This window comes from Saccopteryx bilineata, chromosome 4 (genome assembly GCF_036850765.1).
Source record: "Saccopteryx bilineata isolate mSacBil1 chromosome 4, mSacBil1_pri_phased_curated, whole genome shotgun sequence".
NCBI classification, from domain to species: Eukaryota; Metazoa; Chordata; class Mammalia; order Chiroptera; family Emballonuridae; genus Saccopteryx; species Saccopteryx bilineata.
In genome coordinates this window covers 21,191,123-21,213,381 of record NC_089493.1, presented here as the reverse complement: position 1 = coordinate 21,213,381, position 22,259 = coordinate 21,191,123, and the positions used below count along the sequence as shown (strand labels likewise).

General features: G+C 42.0%; 1 protein-coding gene across 5 annotated transcripts in view; it reads right to left on the bottom strand.

Moving 5' to 3' along the window:
• Positions 1-21,295, bottom strand: part of CEP128 (centrosomal protein 128) — a 447,508-nt gene extending 426,213 nt beyond the window's left edge. For all 5 annotated transcript variants that reach the window (XM_066276450.1, XM_066276451.1, XM_066276454.1 and 2 more), the window contains exons 1-2: positions 21,141-21,295; positions 18,623-18,778 (exon numbers count right to left, since the gene is read on the bottom strand). The gene's annotated coding sequence lies outside the window, so the exon portion shown is untranslated. The remainder of the gene's footprint in view (positions 1-18,622; positions 18,779-21,140) is intronic.
• Between the last annotated feature and the right edge of the window lie 964 nt (positions 21,296-22,259).

Sequence of the window (22,259 nt, the reverse complement as noted above, 5' to 3'; positions counted from 1 at the left end):
AGAGAAATGAATGGTAACAACCGCCTGAGATGGATTTATCACTTGTAGTTAAGCCCTAGAATTGCACTCTTGCATTTGCTGACAGATTAAAAACTAAATATATACTACAATACTCCTAAAATAGCAGACAGGAATGAAGTCCTCTGGGTGTGCAGACAGCCTCCAGTGAATGTCCAAACTGCCCAGGATGGACAAAGATGGAGCTGGAATCCCAAAGTTTATGACACCCTGTTGTTTCAGAGGATGAAAACTAGAGGACTGACTATATAGACCAAACCCAGCCTACTAACATAGATTTGGAAATAATGCTCCCTGTTATTTTAAAACATTATTTTGATAAATAAATTTCACATAAAAATTCTAATTCCCAGCTTCTCTTGAAAATCCTGAAGATCTGACAACACTGGGGATGTCTTTTCCCCTGGCAACATGGACGTAAATACTGGCTGTCCTAGAGCCGGGCCTGCACCTGCACGTTGGCCCAAATTCCTACCGGGCCTGCTTCGCCCAGTGTGTTACCTGATTGGCCCCATCTACTAGATGAGTTCACAGCCCTGTGTTAGATAAAAAGCCAAAACAAAAGAAGTTTGCCTTTTTAAAGGAAGTTTCCCTACTTAAAAATGAGCAGTATGATTGAGAAGAATTAATCAAGGTTAAATGCTTGAAAGGTAATGCCTTCCTCTACAGACCAGAAGGGATACTGGGCTATAGAGCTTTGACATTAGCCATGACTACAGACTCCAAACCCAGGAGAAAATACTACCATGAGCAAAAGAGCTTGATGTTAATCAAACTACTTAGAATGTTTTCCCACTATTGTACATCAAAAACTAAGTTTAGAGGCGACAAGATGGCGATGGAGTAGGCGGACGTACCAACTCCCACCTCCCAGAACCAAAGTGAATTATAACTTAATTTTAAGAACCATCATCTGGAAAAACCAACTTTGGACTAAACTAAGAGGACTCTTCAACCAAGGAACACTGAAAAGCTACACTGAAACTGGTAGGAAAAGCGGAAACGCAGAGAAGGCTGCCCAGCTCCCCGGAGCGAAGGGCAGCCGGGAGAGACTCGCATGGTGGAAAGTGAGTTTAGAAGAGAGGGGAGGGTCCTGAGCCCCAGGAACAAAGCCCCAGCCTGCAGCCCCAGAGCTTAGAAGAGGCATATGGACTGTATTTAGCTGGAACAAGTCAGGATACTGTTTGTGAGAAAGAAACTGATTTCTCAGACCCAGGATTCTTCTTAAAGGGACCGCACAGAAAACCTCTCTCACAACCACTCACCCAGGGCTCCAGGGGACGGAGAGAGAGGAGAAGTCCCGAGCAGCAGGAAGAGAGTGTAATCTAGGACAGTGGTCCCCAACCTTTTTTGGGCAACGGACCAGTTTAATGTCAGAAAATATTTTCACAGGCCCTGGCCAGTTGGCTCAGCGGTAAAGCGTCGGCCTGGAGTGCAGGGGATCCGGGTTCGATTCCCAGCCAGGGCACATAGGAGAGGTGCTCATTTGCTTCTCCACCTCCCCTTTCCTTCCTCTCTGTCTCTCTCTTCCCCTCCCACAGCCAAGGCTCCATTGGAGCAAAGATGGCCCGGGTGCTGGGGATGGCTCCTTGGCCTCTGCCCCAGGCGCTAGAGTGGCTCTGGTCGCGGCAGAGCGACGCCCCGGAGGGGCAGAACATCGCCCCCTGGTGGGCAGAGCGTCGCCCCTGGTGGGCATGCCGGGTGGATCCCGGTTGGGCGCATGCGGGAGTCTGTCTGACTGTCTCTCCCCATTTCCAGCTTCAGAAAAATACAAAAAGAAAAACAAAAAACAAAAGAAAATAAAAAAGAAAAAAGAAAATATTTTCACAACCGGCCTTTGGGGTGGAACAGATAAATGTTTCACGTGACTGAGACAAGCATCAAGAGTAGGTCTTAGACGGATGTAACAGAGAGAATCTGGTCATTTTTTTAAAAACAAAACATCATTCAGACTTAAATATAAATAAAACGGAAATAATGTAAGTTATTTATTCTTTCTCTGTGGACCAGTACCAAACGGCCCACGGACCAGTACCAGTCCGCGGCCCGGGGCTTGGGGACCACTGATATAGGAGGCACAGAGAGAAACACTTTGAGAGACAGCCACCCTAACCCCTGGGATGAGTCACTCCCCAAATCCGAAGTGAATATTTCCCCTGGAAACAGCAATACCAGCAAAGGGCAGCAGGGCACCAGTCAAACAAGCTCTCCCGCAGCATTCAGAGCAGAGTCGCTTAGAAGGAAGGAGCTTTCGGGATTACAGTACTGAGTCTTAGAGTCTGAGCTGCAGCACGGCTGAGGGCTCGTGGGATATGGAAGCACGGTTCTGTCGGCAAGAGCAGAAGCCGGCTGGCCACAACTGAGGCCCAGGTGTGAGCTCGGTCTTGCCCAGCTGGGGATAAGGGGACACACAAAAGTAGTCAAGCCCAGCCACAGGCCGCCTGCAATCCAGCCTGCAGGGAAAGGGTAGGAGCCCCGGAAAGGGCGGAGACCCACCCTTGAGCAAGGGCGCAGGATTGCAACCTCGTCCCGCCCATAGAACTGAGGCTAGTGGCCTGACACGGGAGCTAACTCTTCCCACAGGAGTGGAGCGAAGGCCCAGAACAGGTGGAGTCCTACAACTGAGCATGGGAACACAGCCCCGTCCAGCCTGTGGAGTCAAGGCTTGCAGCCATTCTGCAAGCAGGCTATTCCTGCAGGGGCAGAGCGAAAGCCCGGAATCAGGCAGACACACACAGCTGAGCAAAGGTGCTCACCCCTGCCCTCAGGGCCGAGCATAACCCCAACCCCGGGGTCAGGGCAAAGGCCGAGGCCACCGAGGCTTGTACAACCGAGCACGTGATCACAGCCCCACCCATGAAGGAGAGGCGGAAACCACAGCAACAGCCCCAGTGGGTTGGCACCCACAACACCCATACCCAAACGCCATAGGCAGCAGCAGCAGAGGGGGTGATGGGCCTGCAGACAGACCACACCTAGGGAACACAGAGGCCACACACAGTGGACTCCAGTGGCCAAAACCTTCTTTTATACAGACAAAATGAGAAGGTACAGAAATAAAACACAAATGAATCAAGAGAAATCCACAGAAAAGGACCTGAATGTGTCAGATATAACCAAATTACTAAATGCAGAGTTTAAAATAACAATTGTTACTATGCTCAAAGATCTTAGAACAAAAATAGATGGTCATTACGAACACCTAAATAGATAGCAAATATAAAAAAGGACATTGAAATAATAAAAAAGAATCAGTCAGAAATGACAAATACAATATCAGAAATGAAGAACACAATGGAAGGAATTAAAAACAGAATGGATGAAGCTGAGAATCAAATCAGTGAGTTAGAGGACAAGATAAATGAAGGCACGGAAGCGGAGCAGAAAAAAGAAAAGTGACTCAAAAAAGTCTAAGGAAACTCTAAGAGAGCTCTGTGACAACATGAAGAGAAATAATATCCGCATCACAGGGGTTCCTGAAGAAGAAAAGAAAAAACAAGGGATAGAGACTTTGTTCAAATGTATCATAGCTGAAAACTTCCCTAAATTAAGGCAGGAAAACGTCTCACAAGTTCAAGAAGCACAGAGAACTTCATTAAAGAGAAACTCAAAGAAATCTAAACCAATACAAATCATAATTAAAGTTCCAAAGCTAAGTGATAAAGAGTAAATATTTATATTAAAACCTGCTAGAGAAAAAAAGGCTATAACCGACAAAGGAACCCCATAAGGATGACTTCCAACTTCTCAACAGAAACACTTGAGGTTAGAGTGTCGGCCTGGAGTGCAGAAGTCCCGGGTTCGATTCCCGGCCAGGGCACACAGGAGAAGCGCCCATCTGCTTCTCCACCCCTCCCCATCTCCTTCCTCTCTGTCTCTCTCTTCCCCTCCCGCAGCGAGGCTCCATTGGAGCAAGGATGGCCTGGGCACTGGGGATGGCTCCTTGGCCTCTGCCCCAGGCGCTGGAGTGGCTCTGGTCGCAACAGAGCGACGCCCCAGAGGGGCAGAGCATCGCCCCCTGGTGGGCAGAGCATCACCCCTTCGTGGGCGTGCCAGGTGGATCCCAGTCGGGCGCATGCGGGAATCTGTCTGACTGTCTCTCCCCGTTTCCAGCTTCAGAAAAATACAAAAAAAAAAAAAAAAAAAAAACACTTGAGGCTAGAAATGAATGGGAAGAAATATTCAAAGTAATGCAGAACAAGAGCCTACAACCAAGACTACTTTATCCAGCAAGGCTATCGTTTAAAATTGAAGGAGAAATAAAAAGCTTTCCAGACAAAAAAAACTCAAGAAATTCACTACTACCAAACCAATGCTGCAAGAAATGCTAAGGGGCCTGTTGTAAACAGATCAAAGGGCAAAAAGAATATAGCAAAAGAGAAATACAGTTTTAAAGAATAAAATGGCAATAAACAACTACATATCAATAATAACCTTAAATGTAAATGGATTAAATGATCCGATCAAAAGACACAGGGTAGCTGCATGAATAAGAAAACAAAACCCATTCATCTGCCATCTAAAAGAGACACACCTTAAAACAAAAGACGCAGCCCTGGATGGTTGGCTCAGTGGTAAAGCGTCGGCCCGGCGTGTGGGAGTCCCGGGTTCGATTCCCAGCCAGGGCACACAGGAGAAGCGCCCATATGCTTCTCCACCCCTCCCCCTCTCCTTCCTCTCTGTCTCTCTCTTCCCCTCCTGCAGCCAAGGCTCCATTGGAGCAAAGTTGGCCCTGGCACTGGGGATGGCTCTATGGCCTCTGCCTCAGGCGCTAGAATGGCTCAGATTGTGGAAGAGCAATGTCCCAGATGGGCAGAGCATCGACCCTGGTGGGCATGCTGGTGGATCCTGGTCAGGCGCGTGCAGGAGTCTGTCTGACTGCCTCCCTGTTTCCAAATTCAGAAAAATTTTTTAAAAATTAAAAAAAAAAAAAACGCACATAGACTGAAGATAAAAGGATGGAAAAAATATTTCACACAAATGGAAATGAAAACAAATACTTATATCAGACAAAATGGACTTTAAAACAAAGGCTATAGTAAGAGATAAATAAGGTCACTACATAATGATAAAAGGAGCAATCCAACAGGAAGATATAACCGTTAAAAATATCGACACACCTAAAATAGGAGTACCTAAATATACAATGTGTCCATTAAGTCACGGTGCACTTTTGACCAGTCACAGGAAAGCAAAAAAAGACAATAGGAATGTGAAATCAACACCAAATAAAAGGAAAACCCTCCCAGTTTCTGTAGGATGAAGTGGCAGCATGTGCGCATGCGCAGATGATGATGTAACACCGTGTATACAGCGGAGCAGCACACGGCATGCCAGTCGAGATGTGGACGGTACAGAGGAAAGTTCAGTGTGTTCTGTGGCTGGCTAAATTCGAGTCCATGACCAAAGTGCAATGTGAATATCGGCACATTTATAACTAAGCACCACCACATAGGAATAACATTACTCGGTAGGATAAGCAGTTGAAGAAAACCGGCAGTTTGGTGGAGAAACCCCGTCTGGTAGGCCATCAGTCATTGATGAGTCTGTAGAGGCTATACGGGATAGCTACCTAAGGAGCCCTAAAAAATCTGTGGATGAGCCCACATTGAGCAGCACTGAATAGGTATGAAGCTGGGAGAGTTTTCCTTTTATTTGGTGCAGATTTCACATTTCTATCGTCTTTTGTTGCTTTCCTGTGACCGGTCAATAGTGCACCATGACTTTACAAACACACTGTATAAAGCAGACTTTGATGGATTTAAAGGGCAAGATCAACAGCAATACTATAATAGTAGGGGATTTCAATACCCCACTAACATCACTAGATAGATCTTCAAGAAAGAAAATTAACAAAGAAACAGCAGACTTAAAGGACACACTACATCAACTCAATTTAATAGATATCTTCAGAACCTTTCACACTAAAGCAGCAGAATATACATTCTTTTCAAGTGCTCATGGTACATTCTCTAGGATAGACCACATGTTAGGGCACAAAAGCAACTCAACAAATTTAAGAAGATTGAAATCATATCGAGCACTTTCTCTGATCACAATGGCTTGAAACTAGAAATGAACCACAACAGAAAAACTGAAAAATACTCAAACACTTGGAAACTAAATAGCTTGTTATTAAATAATGAATGGGTTAACAATGAGATCAAAGAAGAAATAAAAAAATTCCTAGAAATGAACGATAATGAGCATACATCAACTCAAAATTTATGGGAAACAGCAAAAGCAGTCCTGAGAGGGAAGTTCATAGCATTACAGGCATACCTTAAGAAGCTAGAAAAAGCTCAAATAAACAACTTGACCCTGCATCTAAAAGAACTAGAAAAAGAACAGCAAGTAAAGCCCAAATGTAGTAGAAGGAAGGAAATAATAAAGATCAGAGCGGAAATCAATGACATAGAGCCTAAAGAAACAATACGGAGGCTCAATGAAACCAGGAGCTGGTTCTTTGAAAAGGTAAACAAGATCAATGAACCTTTAACCAGACTCACCAAGAAAAAGAGTGAGAGGACTCAAATAAATAAAATTAGAAATGAGAGTGGAGAAATAACAACTGACACAACGGAAATACAAAATATTGTAAGAAAATACTATGAAGAACTGTATGCCAAAAAACTAGACAACCTAGATGAAATGGACAAATTCCTTGAAACATACAATCTTCCAAAAATCAATCTGGAAGAATCAGAAAATCTAAACAGACCAATTACAACAAATGAGATGGAAACAGTTATCAAAAAACTTCCAAAAAAGAAAAGTCCTGGGCCTGATGGCTTCACAAGTGAATTCTACCAACTATTCAAAGAAGAACTAACTCCTATCCTTCTCAAGCTATTTCAAAAAATTCAAGAGGAAGGAAGACTTCCAAGCTCCTTTTATGAGGCGAGCATAATTCTGATTCCAAAACCAGGCAAAGACAACACAAAGAAAGAAAATTATAGGCCAATATCCCTGATGAATTTAGATGCTAAAATCCTCAACAAAATATTAGCAAACCGGATCCAACAATATGTGGAAAAAATCATACACCATGATCAAGTGGGATTTATTCTGGGGAGGCAAGGCTGGTACAATATTCGCAAATCAATCAATGTGATTTATCACATAAACAAAAAGAAGGAGGAAAACCACATGATAATTTCAATAGATGCAGAAAAAGCATTTGATAAAATCCAGCACCCTTTCATGATCAAAACTCTCAGCAAAGTGGAAATACAGGGAATATACCTCAACAGATAAAGGCCATCTATGAGAAACCCACAGCCAACATCATACTCAATGGGCAAAAATTAAAAGCAATCCCCTTAAGATCAGGAACAAGGCAGGTGTGCCCCCTTTCACCACTCTTATGCAACATAGTTCTGAAAGTCCTAGCTATAGCAATCAGACAAGAAGGAAATAAAAGGCATCCAAATTGGAAAAGAAGAAGTAAAACTATCATTATTTGCAGATGATATAATACTGTATATAGAAAACCCTAAAGTCTCAGTCAAAAAACTACTGGACCTGATAAATGAATTCAGCAAGGTGGCAGGATATAAATTCAATACTCAGAAATCAGAGGCATTTTTATACACTAACAATTAACTGTCAGATAGAGAAATTAAGGAAGCAATCCCCTTCACCATTGCAACCAAAAAAATAAAGTACCTAGGAATAAATTTAACCAGGGAGATTAAAGACTTGTACTCGGAAAATTATAAAACATTTATAAAAGAAATCAGGGAAGATACAAACAAGTGGAAGCATATACTGTGCTCATGGTTAGGAAGAATAAACATCATTAAAATGTCTATATTACCCAAAGCAATTTACAAATTCAATGCAATACTGATTAAAATACCAATGACTTACTTCAAAGATATAGAACACATATTCCAAAAATTTATATGGAACCAAAAGAGAACACGAATAGCCTCAGCAATCTTGAAAAGGAAGAATAAAGTGGGAGGTATTACACTTCCTGATATCAAGTTATACTACAAGGCCATTGTACTCAAAACAGCCTGGTATTGGCATAAGAACAGGCATATAGATCAATGGAACAGAACATAGATCCCAGAAATACACCCACACTTTTATGGACTACTGATATTTGACAAAGGAGGTAAGAGCATACAATGGAGTAAAGGCAGCCTCTTCAACAAATGGTGTTGGGAAAATTGGACAGCTACCTGCAAAACAATGAAACTAGATCACCAACTTACACCACTCACAAAAATAAACTCAAAATGGATAAAAGATTTAAATGTAAGCCATAAAACCATAAGCATCTTAGAAGAAAACATAGGCAGTAAGCTCTCTGACATCTCTTGCAGCAATATATTTGCCGATTTATCTCCACAGGCAAGTGAAATAAAAGGCAGGATAAACAAATGGGACTATATCAAACTAAAAAGCTTTTGCACAGCTAAAGACAATAAGAACAGAATAAGAAGACAAACTACACAATAGGAAAACATATTTGACAATACGTCTGATAAGGGGTTAATAACCAAAATTTATAAAAAACTTGTAAAACTAAATACCAGGAAGACAAACAATCCAATCAAAAAATGGGCGAAAGAAATGAATAGACACTTCTTCTCCAAAGAGGACATACAGATGGCCAATAGGCATATGAAAAAAATGCTCAACATCACTAATCATTAGAGAAATGCAAATTAAAACCACAATGAAATATCACCTCACACCAGTGAGAATGGCGCTCATCAACAAAACAACACAGAATAAGTGCTAGAGAGGATGTGGAGAAAAGGGAACCCTCCTGCACTGCTGGTGGGAATGCAGACTGGTGCAGCATCTGTGGAAAACAGTATGGAGATTCCTCAAAAAATTAAAATCAAACTGCCTTTTGACCCAGCTATACCACTTTTAGGAATATACCCCAAGAATACCATAGCACTGTTTGAAAAGGAGAAATGCACCCCCATGTTTAGGGCAGCATTGTTCATAATAGCGCAGATCTGGAAATAGCCCAAGTGTCCGTCAGAGGACGAGTGGATTAAAAAGCTTTGGTACATATATATACTATGAAATACTACTCAGCCATAAGAAATGATGACATCGAATCATTTATCAATACAATAACATGGATGGACCTTGATAACATTATACTGAGCGAAATAAGTAAATCAGAAAAAACTAATGCCCTGGCCGGTTGGCTCAGCGGTAGAGCGTCAGCCTGGCGTGCGGGGGACCCGGGTTCGATTCCTGGCCAGGGCACATAGGAGAAGCGCCCATTTGCTTCTCCACCCCCCCCCTCCTTCCTCTGTCTCTCTCTTCCCCTCCCGCAGCCAAGGCTCCATTGGAGCAAAGATGGCCCGGGCGCTGGGGATGGCTCCTTGGCCTCTGCCCCAGGCGCTAGAGTGGCTCTGGTCGCGGCAGAGCGACGCCCCGGAGGGGCAGAGCATCGCCCCCTGGTGGGCAGAGCATCGCCCCTGGTGGGCGTGCCGGGTGGATCCCGGTCGGGCGCATGCGGGAGTCTGTCTGACTGTCTCTCCCCGTTTCCAGCTTCAGAAAAATACAAAAAGAAAAAGAAAAAACTAAGAACTATATGATTCCGTATATAGGTGGGACATAAAACTGAGACTCAGAGACATGGAGAAGAGTGTGGTGGTTACGGGTGCGGGGAAGGGGAGGGGCACAAAGAAAACCAGTTAGAAGGTGACAGAAGACAATTTGACTTTAGGTAATGGAAATGCAGCATAATCAAATGTCAAAATAAACTGGAGATGTTCTCTCTGTACATATGTACCCTGATTTATCAATGTCACCCCATTAAAATTAATAAAAAAAATAAAAATTTAAAAAAAAACTAAATTCAGAACAAAAGGGTATACCTTGTATAATTTGGCTCCGGTTCTCACCCTCCCTATATGCACTGTCCTCCAACTGTAGGTTGAGTTACCTACAGCCCATGCCCCTTCCTCTGGGCTCAGCTATGCAACCTCCTTTGGTCAATAAGATTTTAGCTGACATAGCACAAGCAGAGTCTTGGAAAGGGATTACACACTGGAACTTGCTTCCTCACTAAAAGGGCGCACCCAGGCTATCCTGTTGGAAGGTGTGGGATACATGGTTGCACCAGAACCTTTCAGCTTAAATCAGCAGACCAAGCAGATAGCATAAGTGACCCATAGCACAAGCAGTTGGCGTTTATTGTTGTATGTTTATTCTTATGCAGCAAACGCTAAGTGATATATATTGTGAACCATGAGAAAGAAGATACCTCCTAAGAAGGGCTCCTGATGACTAACTGGGCTTATTTTAAAAAATAGCCTAGCAGCCATTTCTACACAGGGGTCTCTCACACAAACTACACTTCAGGGAGAAGCCTAACTGGACTACCTGCCTCTGCACTTTACAGCCTGCCTGCTAAGTGTTTCTGCTATCTGAGCCAGCCCTTATAAAGGTTTCCTGGAACCCCACTTCAATCAAAGGGACTGAGGCTTCCCCCATCCAATCAGAGTTGTGCAGCTATATCCCATCAATATCTTCACCAACCAGAGCAACTCATTTCTGACCAATCAGAGAAGGGCCTTTTGGACCAATGAAACTATAAAGATTTGGAGTCCTCATTTGCATGAGGACAGACCTATTGGGGACAACCAGGGAGGGGACCTCTGTCTATATAAACCAGCTCCCCTCTGGCTCTGAGAGAGGACTTTTCCCGTTCAACCAGAGACTGAAGAGTGCATTTCCCTAGCTGAGATAAATCACCGAATATCTCCTGGAGCAAAGCAGAACAAACCAATGCAGGCAGAACGGACTGGCACAGGACACAGAATGGAGCAGACCGTGCAGAGACCAGCACAGCACGAAGTAGACCAGCACGGAGCAGGCCAGCAGGCAGAGTGGAGCTGCGCAGCCAGAGAGGGGCCTGGCCCCAGGGCCTGCTCAGAAATCGACTGTTTTCTCAGCCATGCTGTATCGCATTTGAGCGGTTTTGCACTGAATAGTTTCCTTCTTCACAACACCCAAATTGGAGATTCTTGTCAGCTCCGAGTTGGTACCAACAACCACTGGTTGACAATATGTAGCATACTAGTAAATCATTTGATTTGGTTCAGAAAATAATTTCTGGAAGTTTCTTCTCAAGACGACTCTCCTTGAGAAAATAGGTTGTTTTCAGACTGTCTTCTAGTGATGGGGAATGGGGAGAGGAAAAATTCAAATTATGGTGCAAAAAATAAGCATAAGCAATTTATATAACAAATGGCAGGCTAGCCATTTTTGAGAAAATAATCTAAGCAATCATAAATAGCAGTTGGGGCTATTTATTTTTTCCCTATAACATTAAGATTTTCATAAGAAGCAAGTTGTTTCTTAAATACATTATAAAGCATAATACTTATTTTCCTCCTCCTTATTTTTAAAGTAGAAACAGAACTCCTCTTGACTTCCTAGTGAACAAACAACACGAGAAATTCTAAGAAAGGGAAATATTTCTTATTCCCATTTATACCTTGCATTTTCCTTTTGCTTTATAGCTTACAAAGCACTTTAGCATTTTCTTTTGATCTCCATTCAATACTGTAAAGTTGGTATAATGCCAACTCTCTCCTTTTGCTGCTAAAGCAAAACAAGGCTTTGAGTAAACTACTTGTTCAGATTGCTTTGCTAAAAAGTGACAGTAACAGAACTAGAACCCATATCTCGTGTCTCTAAACCAATGCTTGTCCACTACATTTTGAGTGGCAGCAAACTGTAAATTCTAAATACACTGCCCAATCCCTGAAATGTTTTCTTTGTCGTTCCGGTCTTATTTCTAGCACCCCCCCCTCTCCCAAGAAATGCATTTAGTCAAGGGAGGCCATGTACACTTATTTACTTAGAATTGGAGACTTCCATAATGAATATAAAATAATAAAGTATTTAATATATAAATCTAAAATTCAGCTTCCTACAGTTATTTTAAGATGTATTTTAAATAACCCTGTCTCTTGTTAAGAATATTTACCACCTCTTTCAGGCAGAAAAGTATTTCTTTTTCTTATCGTTTTTTTCTTTTTTTCCGGAAACCACATCCTAAAACTTAAACTTTTTGTTTTTTAAAGTATTCTCTTTTTGGCATACCTGTATTATCTACTTCTCTTTTCCAATTCCCATATTTCCTCCTTCCCCCACTCTTTATACATTTAGATCTTTCCCATAACTTTTCTATATAATAAAGAACCAGAATATATTTTATTGAACTTACTGATATGCTTACTCAAGAGTTTTAGATTTCTTATTTCTATTATTAAGTTTATTGGGGTGGCAATGATTATAAGATTATATAGGTTTTAAATGTACATTTCTAAGAAACATGATCTGTATATCACAGTGTGTGCCCACCCCCCAAAGTCAAATCATCTTCGTCACCATCTATTTGGCCCCTTCCACTACCCCCCAAACCCCCTCCCCTCTGGTAACCACCATACTGTTGTCTGTGTCTCTAAGTTTCAGGTTTATAGCCCACATATGAGTGAGATCATATGGTTCTCAGCTTTTCCTGGCTGACTTATTTCAGTTAGTATAATATTCTCAATTGTATTTCTTACTCTTAATTTTAAAAGTGAATAAACAGAATAAGTAGTATACTCTTTCCAAAATATACAAACTTCTAAATTAAAACAAAAAAAAACACAAAAAACAGTATTTGGAGTTCTTAACTTTGACCTCACCATGAACTGCTTCCTAGAATGTTTTTAAATGTATACATAAAATTTTTTAAAGATAAAAGATGAGAGAGAAATCCAATTATAATGAAACTAAATTAGTGGAAATAAGTGAATGAGGACTCCAGTTAAGAACCTCAATTTCAAAAACCTTCAAAAGGCATGCCTGACCAGGCAATGGTACAGTGGATAGAGCATCAGCCTGGAATGCTGGAGACCCAGGTTCGAAACACCAAGGTCTCTGGCTTGAGCATGGGATCACCAGCATGAGCGTGGGGTCAGTGACTTGAGCCCAAGGTCGCTGGCTTGAGCCCAAGGCCACTGGCTTGAGCAAGGGGTCACTGGCTTGGCTGGAGCCCCTGGCCAAGGTACATATGAGAAAGCAATCGATGAACCACTAAGGTGCTGCAATAAAGAATTGATGCTTCTCATCTCTCTCCCTTTCTGTCTGTCTGTCCCTGTCTGTCTGTCTCTCTCATTAAAATAAAAAATAATAATAAATTTTTTAAAATATCAAAAACCAGGCCCTGGCTGGCTGGCTCAGTGGTAGAGCGTCGGCCTGGCGTGCAGAAGTCCCGGGTTCAATTCCCGGCCAGGGCACACAGGAGAAGCGCCCATCTGCTTCTCTACCCCTCCCCTTCTCCTTCCTCTCTGTCTCCCTCTTCCCCTCCCGCAGCCGAGGCTCCATTGGAGCAAAGATGGCTCGGGCGCTGGGGATGGCTCCTTGGCCTCTGCCCCAGGCGCTAGAGTGGCTCTGGTCGCGGCAGAGCTACGCCCTGGAGGAGCAGAGCATCGCCCCCTGGTGGGCAGAACATCGCCCCTGGTGGGCGTGCCGGGTGGATCCCGGTCGGGCACATGCGGGAGTCTGTCTGACTGTCTCTCCCCGTTCCCAGCTTCAGAAAAATACAAAAAAAAAAAAATTATAAAAATATATAATTTTTCCCAATTCCTCAAATATGTCATACTCATCTAGTCATCAAATCTATGCTGGATTCATTGCCTAAAAGATTCCTTTCACTTCTTTTTTCATGGCTAACTTCTGCTTTTCTTTCAAGTCTCAGCTCAGAGGACACTTCCCTTAGAAGCCTTCCTTCACTGCCCCCATCCCTACCCTGGACAAAGTACCCACATTGGATAGCAGCTCATCACAGCCCAGAGATTGCTGGCTTGTTATTTACTTGTCTGTCTCCCCAGAGCCTCCATTTATTTTATCACGGTTGGATTTCACACCTAGCATACTACCTGGCATGTAGTTGAAACATTTTTAAATGGATTTACAATTAAATTTCCTTATTATCCTATCTGATTAATCGAGAAACAAATTTCAAAGTAGAGGACTTTGCAATTAATGAGTACTAATTAAACAATGGTTGGGTGAAATGATTCTTGCGGGAAATGGCCTAGATTAATTGTCTTATGTCCTCAAACAAAATGAATTAAACTGCAAAACGGTGTAAATACGAACACTTGATAATATGTCTTTTTTAGAGAAAACAAGAATAAACATTTCAAATCCATTTGAATAAATATGTTAAAAAGAAGTGAATCAGCCCTGGCCAATGGCTCAGTGGTAGAGCAGCATCAGCCCAGTGTATGGAATCCTGGGTTCAATTCCCAGTCAGAGCACAGGAGAAAGGACCATCTGCTTCTCCCCCCAACCCCCGCTTCACTCCCTCTTCTCCTCCCACAGCCAATAGCTAGACTGGTTCAAGCATGGCCCCGGGACCTGAGGATAGTTCTGTTGGTCCAAGCATGTCAGCCTCAGGCACTAAATATAGCTCGGTACTCGAGCATTGGTCCTAGATGGGGTTGCCAGGTGGATCCCAATCAGGGCACATGCGGGAGTCTATCTCACTATCTCCGCTCCTCTCACTTAAAAAAAAAAAAAAAAAAAAAAAAAGTTAATCAAACCTAGAAGGCTTGTTTGAATTATTGCAAATCATTTTAATTCACTACAGTCATCCACAGCTACCTGCATTCCTTAAGTATTACTTGTCTGTACTATAAAGCACTATACTCCAAATTACCTAGGGTTTTTATCATCTGGGTTCATTCTCAGTACTCCTTCAACGTACCAATTGCTGCTCATAAGCACACCCATTTTTGCCAATTTAAAGCGTTCACTCTCCTTCTTTCTACGATCTCTAATATTGTCTCTCTCACCTAGAGGGTATTATGCCAAATGAAATGAGTCAGTCAGAGAATGACAAATACAATATAATTTCACTCACCTGTAGAATCTAAAGAACAATATAGACAGACAAGCACAACAGAGACAGACTCATAGATACAGAGAACAGACTGATGCTCCCAGAGGGGAGAGGAGTCGGTGGACTGGGTGAGAAAGGTGAGGGGACTGAGAAGTACAGATTGATAGTTACAAAATAGCGACGGGGATGCAAAGTACAGCACAGGAAATACAGTCCATAATATTGTAATAACTAGGTCTGATGCCAGGTGGGCACTGGAAATATCGGGGGAACACACTTGTAAGGTATATGATTTCCTAACCACTTTTCTAACCACTCTGTTATAAATCTGAAACTAAAACAAAATAAAATTGAATGTAAAATGTGAAAAAATGCTTATTTCTTCTTCCTTTAAAATAATAATCATAGTTTGCTTCTTCCACAATGTCTTTCTTCCTTTCGAAAAGCCTAGTTCAGACTTGGCTTTAATTTACTTATCATTCACCCATGAGCTGTTCACTCCTGAATACTCAACCATTCATTCATTCCTGAGCACCGGTTTCACGGCAGACCCTGTGCACAGTGTAGCTTCTCAATGTTCACCAGCTAAACGGACTTGTGTGACCACAAGTATCCCCACCTCCCAAACACCCCACCCACCAGCACTGCACTGATCTGTGTTAAGGGTTTCATGAATTTCAGGGAGGAGTGAATACGTGATAAAGACCTGGTAGGGATAATTCATAATTACTGATAAAAAAAAGATACTAGGAACACGGTGAGGAAAAAAGGAACAAACTCAGAAAAATATTCGCATTATATCGGAACCAAAGGATTCATCATCTCTCTAAAAACAAATAAAAAAGAACGGTCCAGAAGTAAAGGGTGCAAAGGATATATAAACAAGCAAGTCATAGAATACAAGTGGCTCTAACAAATCTATAACATACTTCACTTCACTAAAGAAGTGCGAATTAAAATAATAATATGATATTCTTCCTGTTTCTCTGTTTTGTACAGATAGAAAAAAAAACAAAAAGAGCTCTCGCCTCCAGGACTGACAAGGGCACACCTTGTTGTAAGAATATTAACTCAAATAAATAGCGTACCTGAAGAACAATCTGGCAAGGCAAGTAAAATATAAGTAATATGCATATATTTGAACCCCGATAGTCTACTTCTGTGTACAGGATGGGGCAAAAGTAGGTTTACAGTAGTGGGTACATGGAACACAGAGTTTATTCTTGTATTATTATTTATTAATTATTGTATTATTTTCCACTGTAAACCTACTTTTGCCCCACCTTGTATATTATCCTAGGAAAACAAAAGATATATGTCTAAGATGTATATATCTTATGGGTATAATAAGTATGTATAGAGTTTCATTGCAGAATTATAGTAGTAAAAAAATGTTTTAAACCAGTGGTCCCCAACCTTTTTTGGGCCACGGACCGGTTTAATGTCAGAAAATACTATTTTCACAGACCGGCCTTTAGGGTGGGATGGATAAATGTATCACGTGACCAAGACAAGCGTCAAGAGTGAGTCTTAGATCAGAGGTCCCCAAACTTTTTACACAGGGGGCCAGTTTACTGTCCCTCAGACCGCTGGAGGGCCGGACTATAAAAAAAACTATGAACAAATCCCTATGCACACTGCACATATCTTAAAGTAAAAAAACAAAACAGGAACAAATACAATATTTAAAATACAGAACAAGTAAATTTAAATCAACAAACTGAACAGTATTTCAATGGGAACTATGCTCCTCTCACTGACCACCAATGAAAGAGGTGCCACTTCCGGAAGTGCAGCGGGGGCCGGATAAATGGCCTCAGGCCGCATGCGGCCCGCGGGCCGTAGTTTGGGGACCCCTGTCTTAGATGGATGTAACAGAGGGAATCTGGTCATTTTTTAAAAATAAAACATCATTCAGACTTAAATATAAATAAAATGGAAATAATGTAAGTTATTTATTCTTTCTCTGCAGACCGGTACCAAATGGCCCACGGACCGGTATCGGTCCGCAGCCCGGGGGTTGGGGACCACTGTTTTAAACTACAAATCTACTGATAAGGGATATATTAAAGGTAATCATTTGGGATAGTATGTAGCAGTTTAAAAATATATGGTAGAATTTTATGTGCTGACAAGTAATACTACATTATAATGAACAAAAACGCACTACAGAATAACATGAATATATTGAAACAGTTCATATTAGAATCAACCCAGTGACATGATTACATGGATACTACTGAACCTACTCTAGATTATTTCTATATTATTCCCAAATGTGTCAAGATTGCAGTTGAGAATTTATAGTTTTATGATCCTGCCAGACTCTTCCAGCTCTAAAATTAATTCTAAGAACTTTGTACAGCATAGATCTCAGACACAATGTTATTACAAGGCCCCATGGGTCTGCTCTATATGTTTAAGTGCCTGTCATCAAAATACAACATAGCCTGACCTGTGGTGGAGCAGTAGAGAAAGCATTGACCTGGAATGCTGAGGTTGCCAGTTTGAAACCCTGGGCTTGCCCAATAAAGGCATATATGAGAAGCAATTACTATGAGTTGATGCTTCCTGCTCCTCCACCACCCCTCTAAAAATCAATAAATAAAACATTTTTTAAAACGCGCCATGAAAATGTTAAAAAAAAAGTGTATGAAATTTAAATCTACATTGCAAAGTTTGGGTTTTAAACACTATGTCCTTGATTATCAATGACAATTCATGTTGAATATGCTCATTTACAGAAATCACAAACTATATCTCTTTCTTACCTCAATAATAATGTAAGAATCATTATATCTTGAAAAAACTAAAAAAGATAATAGAACCTTTTGAATATGTAAAGAGATAAATAACAGTAAACTCTGCTTATATGGTATCGTGATCTAAAAATGCTGACTGTCAATCAAATTCCATTACAGAGCCATCTGAGACAGCAATGGGGCCTCTTTGCATCTGGCAGGGCTGAGATCTGTAATCAGAACTAGACATAAAAACTGCTCTTTGGGCTCCAGAATCCCAAGCAAATCAAATAAGCTATTTGACCAACTGCCTCATTTGTAAAATGAAGAATAACATGCCAATGCCTGACCAGGCGGTGGTGCAGTGGATAAAGCGTCGGACTGGGATGCCGAGAACCCAGGTTCGAGACTCCAAGGTCGCCAGCTTGAGCGCGGGCTCATCTGGTTTGAGCAAAGCTCATCAGCTTGGACCCAAGGTCGCTGGCTCGAGCAAGGGGTTCATCGGTCTGCTGAAGGCCCGCGGTCAAGGCACATATGAGAAAGCAATCAATGAACAACTAAGGGGTCACAATGCGCAACGAAAAACAATGATTGATTCTTCTCATCTCTCCGTTCCTGTCTGTCTGTCCCTGTCTATCCGTCTGACTCTCTCTCTGTCTCTGAAAAAAAAAAAAAAAGAGTAACATGCAAGAGTATTATATACCTAACACCTAACAAGCACCTATTACTGTGCCTGGGACAAAATAGGTTCAGCACACTTGCTAATAAAAACAGGCGCATCATTGCTGCTTTTGTTAAGGTATCTAGTTCGTTCCCCTGAATTTTTATAACATTCCATGCACAATCATTCCACTTAATTTTATGCAATATGTTAGAAAGGGGTTGCTCAACTCTCAAAAGCCTGTTTGTTGACACATTCTTTTCCACTATAAATATGTGTCATCTCCGAAATGCAGGGAGAAAGCATACTTACAAAGCACACCCCCAAATCTCCGAGCTGCTCTCCACTGAGCTCAGTGCTCTTCTTCGGCACATAGGTCTGCCTCCTATCATTTCTTCATGAGGTTCAGGGCAAAAGGCCTAGTCAAGTAGATGATCTTCGGATGCCTCTACACGTTCCCCAAACCACCTACAGATAAATGAAACAAGGGGTAAAACACACCTGTCACCTTACTTTTTTTTAAATAAGAAATTAATAAAAATAAGCTCCCCCTCTCTATGTACAGTTTATGGCGTATCAGAAAACAGAGAAAACACTCCTTGGGTCATGCAAAAGCCCCACTGAGCATACTGCTCCGTGGTTATCTGGGCCCATGCCTGCTCATTTCTTGGGCTGGCTAGATCACACAGTGGAAACTGTAGCCCAAGTCTAGCTAAAAGTACTCTCTCTCAGCGTGTCTAGCAGTGGCTTGAATAAGTCAAGCAATGAATTTAACATGTTACTTCTGAATTTCATGACCCAATTGAATTTCTAAGCCAGTTAATTAACTATATGCTTGGGACATCTAAAGCAGTGGTCCCCAACCTTTTTTGGGCCACGGACCGATTTAATGTCAGAAAATATTTTCATGGACCGGCCTTTAGGGTGGGACGGATAAATGTATCACATGACCAAGACAAGCGTCAAGAGTGAGTCTTAGACGGATGTAACAGAGGGAATCTGGTCATTTTTAAAAAATAAAACATCGTTCAGACTTAAATATAAATAAAACGGAAATAATGTAAGTTATTTATTCTTTCTCTGCGGACTGGTACCAAATGGCCCACAGACCAGTACCAGTCCGCGGCCCGGGGGTTGGGGATCACTGATCTAAAGGAAATAATTTATAAGCAACCCAGTTCTTCCCACATTTAGTATTGCAATTGAGTAAATAACAGCGAATGTCTTTGGTTGTAAGAAAGAACTGTGCACAGAAATATTTCCCATTCCTTATCACTGTGTTTGAAACAGTCTGTAAGTTCCCACAGAGAGTTATCCAGAGAACTGGTAGCTGTCCACATAAAAAGTAGGTCTGGGAATATATCTATAAACTACTTCAAGAAAAACATATTCTGGAAAAGTTCATCAAAATCAACTGTATAGAGTTCAAAGGGACACAGGTCTTGCAAAGGCAGACAGGACACGCTGGGAGCACATGGATTCCATGCACACTTCCCTCTTCTAACAAGGCAGTAACCTTCACCCCGTGAGCTGAGTCACAGACACACCCCAATCTCTCTGTGCCAATATGAAGCACCAAAGTTTTCATCTTGAATCTACACTGCTCACAAAAATGAGGGGATCAGGGAACGTGCAGACACTCCAGGACTTTCAGCCTTTTGTATAGTCTATTTTCACCAATCAAATAAAAGTTGATTTTGCATCTCATTTGCAAAATCGAACAACTTTCTTTGACTTGTTTGCTTTTCTGATGTTCTTGTTTAATAGAATAACATAAAATGCTTCTTTTTATATTGCTTCATATTCATTTTGAAATATCCCCTAATTTTTGTGAGCAGTATATATGCACAATACAGCAGTCACTGGCCATGTGGCTGGCTACTGAGCTCTTGAAATCTGGCCAGTTCGGATTCACATGAGCTGTAAGTGTAAAATCAGGATTCTGAAGACTTAGAAACATTTTTTTTTTAATCTGCAAGGCTGTAAAATATCTCAATAAGTTTGATGTTGACTATATGTTGAAATTAAAACATTTTGGATATATTGCACTAAATAAATTATTAAAATTAATTTCACCAGTTTCTTTTTACTGGTATAATGTAAGTATTAAAAAATTAAAACTTCAGTGTGTGGCTCCCATTACATTTCAATTTGACAGCGCTGTTTTCATAATCAATAAAAATAAACAACAAATACTGAGCACTTCCAATGTGCCAGGCCCTGTGCTAGATACTTAACATAATACTCGGCACAACGTTACAAAGTGGTTCTACAAGAAATCTGCGGAAGTGACTGAGACCCCATCAAACCAATCAAGATTGCAGCCAGAATTCAATGTCGGGTAGTCCTACGAAATAACTCAAATCGTGGACTGTTAACGTTGGGGCAACTCCCCTGCTGGCACAGGAAAGACTGATGAGGCGTTCCCTAGAGAAGCCAGCTTTTGTGACTACAGAACTGGTACAAAACGGCCAGTTATATCCCAGGCCAGGCAAGTCACCTCCAAAACGAAGCCAATCTCCTTGACAGCTTAGGCTTGGTAGCTGCTAGCGGCAGGACAAGCTGCTCGCAAAGGACATCGACGTCCAAATTCCCTGGATAACTTGGCAATGACCAGACTGGGGATGCCCATGCTGAGGGAGGGGGCGTCTGGCTGCCAGGCACGCCGCCCCTCCCCAGCTCGGCGCACACACACACCCCAGCCGAGGCCCCACCCCAAATCCCGGCACAGCCAGGCTCCCCACCCCAGGACAAGGGGAAGTGGGACTTAAAACATCTACAAGACAAGGAAGTGGCCAAGAAGGACCAGGGGACGGCTGGAAGCAGGTACCTGAGATAGAGGAGAGTCCCGAGTCCTTAATGCCTGATCATCGCCGGGGCCCCACCGGCTCCCACGGCCACTTGTGACAGGGAAGGTGCAACTGACCCGACGCAGCCGAGCAACTGACTGTGCTCTGCCCAGACTCGCAGCTATGGCAACTTGAACTAGCCGCCCAGCCACAACGAGTGCACAAGACCCTGCTGGTGCCGCTCTGCCCTCTGGGAGTTGTAGTCCGTACTATCCCCTAAACCAAGGAATTATTAAGGGACAGTGGCCCTAGATGAAACTACATATCCCAGGACGCCATACGACTGTCTTCGGGTGGTTTTCCGGAAGAAGCAGGATTAGTTGGCACCTGAAGCTCTGGACGCGCCCTCTTGCCCTGTTCCTTTTTTTTTTTTTTTTTTAAGGGCCAGAAGCTTAAACACTAGAGCTGCCTTAGGCCAAATTTAATAAGAAAAGCCTAAAATATTGACTTTACTTTTTTAAAAAGAAAAAAAAAAAATCAAAGTAGTTGCAATACTAATATAGACTACTTTTCTGTTACTCCTTGGGGAAAAAAAGGCAGGTGTGATTTCCAGCAGTGAAATGTAAAATTCCCCTTAATACCAAAGCCCAATGTCTTTTGGCTCACAGATTCTAAGAACTGGAGGAGAACAGAGAAGATTATCTAGTCAAACCTGTTAGGCCTGGAAACAAAGAAAGTGGCCCACCTAAGATCTCATAGCTCATTAATGACAAACCAAAAGTAGAACGTGAGGATGTCATTTCATGACTGCTGCATCTCCTTACTTGTTCTAGAACATGAAAGAGACATCTTCTACTCAAGAGAAGTCGGCTTCAACCAAGAAAAGCTAATTTTAAAAACCTCAACAAAGAACTGATCTTTGGAAAAGCAAAGAAGTGAAAATCCAAATTAGTCACAAAGATGGTCATTTCCTTCTGCTCTGCCAAAAAATAAAAATGAAAAAACCATTGATATTTTTCTCCACAAGGCTAAAATCAAATTTAACTTCATCTCTGAAACTTTCCTGGCTACCTCAAGAAGAGCTACATCACATTAAATGACACAGGTTCCCTATTATAATAATTGTGTGCTGTTAATCATCCATTTCCCAACTGGTACCT